The following is a 6,738-nucleotide window of genomic DNA, read 5'->3' as shown; positions in this document are numbered from 1 at the left end:
GTGTTTAAGCACAGATGGTTCTTCTCACACTAGTCCACAAAGTTCATGATGACCGACCGGTACTCCAGCTCGTTCACTGCAAAAACAGAACTAGAAATAAGTAAAATCTTCTTATAATGAGTGTATTTGTGCTTGATTTGTGCAGGAAAATAAGATGATTTGCCAGTGGAATAAGATTTTTGTACTTAAAATAGGAACAAATCATCTCCATCATCTTATTTCAAGTGCAGGATGTCTAATTATCTTATTTTAGGGTCAAAATACTCATTCCATTGGCAAATAATCTTATTTACCTGCCCAAATCAAGGATAAATACACTAACTTTAAGAACATTTTACTTATTTTTAGATCCGTTTTTGCAGTGTTCCCCTAAGACACACAGCCCACAATGGCCGAGTCATCAGAGAACTTCTGAAGGTGGCAGCTGTCCGTGTTGTATTAAAGGCCCTAATAATAAATTAGGCAGCCCAGATGTTCTCTACTTACAGTGGAGGTGTACTACTACTAGTAAACTGACTGTTTGTGAAATTCTACTTAGGTTCTCTACCAATACAAAGTTTTTCTAGTCACTGTACAGCTGGTACAGGGACTAGAAAAACTTTGTATTTTTCTTTTTACCTGTTGAACTCCTTCTAACCCAGCTGGTTAACGTCCCTTTGGCTGCCTCAAGCAGTTCCTCATTTTTTAGGTTAAGAAATTATTCCTTATGAGGCAACATTCACCTTAAAAAAACATTATACATGATAATCTAAAAATATTTTTAAATATAATGTTTTCACATTATACCCTCCCCACTGATTCATCCAAAAAGAAGTGTCCTCATCTGAAGAATGAGTTTCTTGTTGAAATAAACAAATAAACAATGTATTTGGTGCCCTTTACTAAATAACAACACAGCTTTCCTTTTAACAATTTCTTTCAAGCCCCTCACATTCAAAGAACCAACATAAATTTTAACATTCAACATGAACTCAGAAAAGTTTTAGGAAGTCACAACTTCTCTCCAAATAGAACAGTAAGAGATAAAAATTAAAAAAAGATTGATAATATTGATTGATAATGTCATTCACCTATTACATTTCCAATCATCGCCCTGAAAAAAGGCCTTCCTTCTACCTTCCACTCTTCCAGGTCTTCTTTTGGTAACTTCTGGTAATTTTAATGTTTTTAGGACCCTTTCTCTCTCTCTTAAAACTTTACTTTGAGAATCTTGGCATCAGCAAATCTTTCATATCTAACAATTTTCTCATTTGTTGCTCAAATGAAAGAATAGCCAGGGAGGTCAGCCTTTCCTGTGTCATGATGGTTTAAGATAAGATAAGATAGGCTTTATTGATCTCACAGTCGAGAAATTTACTTGTCACACACCGGCTTAATAAACAAAAGAAGGTGCCAAAAGGAGGAAAGGTGCATAAGGTATACGGTATATACATTGTGTTCACATATGTACAGTGTATCAAAAAAATAAAAAAATAAAATAAAAGTAATAGTACAAGGGAAATAAGCAGATATTTAGGATGAATTGTTTACACTCAGGAGACTCGTATACAAGTAGGATGATGTTGTGAATCAGGTGGTACCAGGTAAGAACAACAGTGAGGCAGTGAGATATCTATGCAGCTGAAGTCGCTTATTAAACAGGATTATTTAACAGTATTATTGCACAGTGTATTAAAAAGAATTGCATAGTAGTTATTACAGTTACAGTGCAGCATTGTATAATCTGGTAGCAGCAGGAATAAATGACCTGCGGTAGCGCTCCTTCTTACAGACAGGATGTCTAAGTCTGTCACTAAAGGAGCTGCTCAGCTCCTCTACAGTCTGGTGCAGGGGGTGGAAGGTGTTGTCCATGATAGATGTGAGCTTGGACAACACCCTCCTCTCCGCTACTTCCTCCACTGAGTCCAGAGAGCAGCCCAGGATAGAAGTGGCCTTCCTCACCATCTTATTCAGTCTCTTTCTGTCCCGCTCTGCGCTGACAGGAGCCCAGCAGACGACAGCGTAGAGAAGGGCTGAGGCCACCACAGAGTCATAGAAGGTCTTAAGCAGAGATCTGCTCACTCCAAAGGACCTCAGCCTCCTCAGGAGGTGGAGGCGGCTCTGGCCCTTCTTATACAGAGCGTCTGTGTAACCCACCTCTTATTTCTTTTAAGAATTAAATGTAATTTTGGGTTTCAGGTTTACAGTTTTGGACCAATCATCAGAATTGTAAGGTAACGCTCATGGAGCCCAGGACGAAACATCAACATTGACCACACTCACACACAACTTACGTTCAAAAATGTATTGTCAATCATGAATGTAAACAATATGAACAATATGACAACAATATGAAGAAATAAAGTTGCACAATGTAAAGAAAATTAGAAAATAAATGAGCTCAGTTTAGTTCTCGTTTGGTATCGTTGGGGCCCTCTAATGCGTTTCACTGGTCCTACCACACCGCAGGTTTGGGAGAGTCGCCATCCAGTTCTATGGATCTCGTCACTCCAACAGATGCTTGGAATCAGCCCGATGGCTATCCAACGCTGGTATCCTTTTTATTGTGGACCATTGGTGTCGCTGATGCCTCTCCCTCAGCGTCAAGAGTCACCAAGTCTTATCTCAGAAAAAAAACCTGACCTGTAGGACAGGCCACACTCATTCATTTATTCCGTAAATTAAAATACTACAGGCCATAATTCCTTAATTAAAATAAATAACACAAATATGACCTATATATCAATTTAAATGAATTAACAAAAATAGGTAATTCTCATTTCAGTCTTACTTCAACAGTGTAAATGAAATAAAATACTCAAATTACCCTCTCCTTTCATACAATACACACACCACTTTCGATAAAAGATATTCACAAATAATAGCCTAGTAATTTATCTGAACTACCCTGACATGTTAGGACTTAGAAAATTCGTCAGCTCTGTTAGCTGAGTTCAATGATAGTTCATCCTGGCTGCTACACTAACGGCTAACGCATATGGTATCGACATTAGCAGTTAGCGGCTAATTAGCGCTGACGTTAGCACACGTTTATTCGGTGTTACATCGCTCAAAGTGCATATTAAACTCACCGCCGAGTAGGCAACATCAAATATGAATCCTGGAATTTGCTTGCGAGGTTTTTTTCAACCGCTAAGTTTACGTATCAACTTTTTTTTTCTTTTTTTTCCGAAGCAGAGAGCCTCTCGTGCAACCGGAACATGTGTCCTCCTTCCAACTGTCTCTCAGAGCGCTGTGCGCAGCCGCAGTACTGAGACGCGCCCGTCTCTCTCAGCGCTGTACGGCTGAGTTAACCCCATAAATGCCAGCTCTCTCTCTCTCTCACACATTCAGACAAACTAAACAACAGGCTTTTACGTCTAACAGCTTATGAAGCCTGGGCTACATCTGTGTTATGAGTCCAGTCCAGATTATTGTTGACGTGAACACCCAGGTATTTGAAACTCTCCACAGTTTCTATGTCCTTCCCCTGGATGTTCACGGGGGAGTGAGGTGGGGGTCTTCTCCTGAAGTCCATCACCATCTCCTTGGTCTTACTGGTGTTTAAGCACAGGTGGTTCTTCTCACACCAGTCCACAAAGTTCATGATGACCGACCGGTTCTCCAGCTCGTTCCCCTCAGACACACAGCCCACAATGGCCGAGTCATCAGAGAACGTCCGAAGGTGGTGTGCATGTTTTTATAAGTTTTACTTTAGAACAGCTTCAACCAGAAGCTACAGTGACTGGGAGAGTAAGAAGGAGCTTGAGTGCAATGCTTAAACTTGGATCCAGGTCAACAATGTTCTCCTTCTAGATGGGATTTAGCATCTCTGATGGTGGGAAGGTGTGTGTGGGGAAGGAGTGAACTGACCCCTCTACCTCCAACCTCAGGTCCTGAGCTTCAACATCTTCTGCTGTCTGCTCTGATTTGTGGCAGCATTCAACAAGCCTCCCTTAATCCTTCCTGCTTTTCTTCTGCTCCTTGGAGTACAGAAATCCATGAAGCTGGGAAAACCTTTCTGTGAGAGTGACCAGAGCTTTATCCATAAAGGAAGAACAACTTCTCCTTTGAAGATCTCTTCTGCTGTACCCTGTGTTTCCTCTTCTCCTTGATATTCAAACTGTCTCTGGCCAACTCATTTCTACCTCAATCTCCTGTGTGATTTCACTGGCATCTGTTTTCATGGAGCTGAATCCCATTTATCTGAATTCCTGTAAGAAGCCTGTAACTGTGTTGATTTCTCTCCTCAGTGTATCTACAAACACTGCTGGACTCTGCAGAAGCTTGCTGACTTTACTGATGTTGTACATAACCTTGTACCATACAATAGTGCTCACCAGGAGAGGCCATGTCTGCATCTCCTTGAAGATCCCTCTGGCTGATGAGGCAACTTCTGCATCCCTCTTTTCCTTGGCATGGTCTTCTAGTTCAGTCAACGTCTTTAGGATGTCAGGACACTGATGACGGACGGCTTTGACAGCTTCAATGAGACATTCCCACCTGGTAGACAGTGCTTTTAGGGTGAAGGTCTTGACATGGTCTTTAAGGATTGTCCAGCAGAGTACTGAGGAGCTGAAGAGAGAGTAGAGACGCTGCAACAGCCCAAAGAAACTGGCCGATGCCACAGATGACTTGGCAGCAGCACCAACAACACGGTTTAGTGTGTGACCAGCACAGGGAAAAACATAATGCCTCGCTGTAGAGATCTAGCACTCTCCTCTGGACCCCCTGGTTCTTGCCCTGCATATTGCTGCCATTATCATATAACTGGCCATAACAGTTAGCAAAGACCAAGCCTAGTTTTTCTAGGTGCCCTAAAAATGCCTGTGGTATCAGGGGCCAACAAAATCTTCATGGACAGTGATGCCTTTTTTATTAAATCACAGTTTACGATTCACAGCCCCACTGAGAGCTGCTGGTTGTGACTCTAATCGGTTGTACATACTATTATTATTGAACAATGTTGGGCTTTATTTACTCTATCAACAATTCCATCTGTTGTGCACTTGGCCACAAGTGAGATGACTTCATGTTGGATGCGACTACTCAGGTGGTTCTTTCAGCTTCTTGCCTGGTCAGAGAGACGAGCTCATAGCTGCAGCTATCTGGGCATCTTTCTCCATCTCCTGTCCAGAAACAAACTAAATTGGGCGGCAAAAAAACCCAAAAAAAACATGTCTTTACAAAGCTGTGTCTCTGCTGTCCACGAGCAAAGACACTCAGGAGACACTGAACTCATGTCTTGGGGGAAATATAGCAGTTCCTTCTCCACAGATTGACCATAAAATCACAGCAAAATTCAGTCACTCACCCCCAACCAGAGCGCCGTTAACTTGCATCAACATGAGCTGCGACCCTTGACCCCTCTCACTTAATAAACTCATGGTTCTGTTGAAACGACTCAAACTCTGTTCATCCACAACACTTCAGATCCAGATGCAGCTGCATTTAAAAGGTTTCAGGTAAAGAAAACCAGCAGCTTCAGTCATGCAGTGATGTTGGAGGAAAAGTCATTCTGAGAGCTGCTATCCTGAAGCTTTGCTCCAACACACCTGGATCAGACCACACATGGGTTTAAACGGCACCCTGTGGTTAAATGCATGCATTTTTAATATTGTTCAGTATTTATTTAAGATAAATGAACATGATGAAGTCCAGATTAACTCCTAATTGAAACAGGAAGTATTCATCTGGCGTGTGTCTTGTTTCAAAACTATATTCAGTCAGTGGTAATTGTTTTAGAACATGAAGCATTTTAATTTACCTGAAGGGAATTTAACTTAAAAAACCTGAGATCATTTTAAATTCAACCAAATAGTTACTTTTATTAGTTACTCCCCAGATGTCTGGTTATGCTCAGATTATCAGGAAATACACATTAAAATGACCCTTTGTGACGCTACACTGAGGAAAATATCAGTTTAAAGGTTTTTAGTCAAAATTAGTAGTTATGAGAAGTGTCTTTATGCTGAAGCAGATAAGATCTTTTATTTTCTCCTTCATCAAGAACACACTCTCCTTACACTTAGATTTTATTATTGTAAAGTCTGAAAAAATCTTCTTTTAAAACCTCAACAAAACAAAAACAGATCTGGAAAAAACTTTTTAGAAAAATTAAATATTTAAACATTTTATTGCGAACCAGTAGGTCAAAGGTTAGATTTACAGCCCTGCTCCTTATCCTGCAGGCTGTAAAACCTGATAACCCTCCCTGTTCTTCCTGCTCTCAGACACACCTTGAAGCTGGTGGAGCAACATCTGCTGGAGGTGAAAGCTGATTGGCTGCAGCCTCTCTGCTCTGACACGTGATTCGTAGATCAGAGCTCAGAGCTGTTGCTGTTTTCAGGAAGTGAAACTCACACAGTCACTGTGACCGAGAGGAGAAATGGAGCAGAACCAGCTGGACCGAGAAACCTTGTCCTGTTCGATCTGTCTGGATCTACTGAAGGATCCGGTGACTATTCCCTGTGGACACAGCTACTGTATGAAGTGTATTAAAAACTTCTGGGATGAAGAGGATCACAAAGGAATCCACAGCTGCCCTCAGTGCAGGGAGACCTTCACACCGAGGCCCGTTCTGAAGAAAAACACCATGTTAGCAGCTTTAGTGGAGCAGCTGAAGAAGACTGGACTCCAAGCTGCTCCTGCTGATCTCTGCTATGCTGGACCTGAAGATGTGGCCTGTGATTCCTGCTCTGGAAGAAAACTGAAAGCCATCAAGTCCTGTTTAGTCTGTCTGGCCTCTTTCTGTGAGAA

The sequence above is a fragment of the Fundulus heteroclitus genome, unplaced genomic scaffold (genome assembly GCF_011125445.2).
Source record: "Fundulus heteroclitus isolate FHET01 unplaced genomic scaffold, MU-UCD_Fhet_4.1 scaffold_42, whole genome shotgun sequence".
NCBI lineage: Eukaryota > Metazoa > Chordata > Actinopteri > Cyprinodontiformes > Fundulidae > Fundulus > Fundulus heteroclitus.
This window is presented reverse-complemented; position numbering follows the sequence as displayed.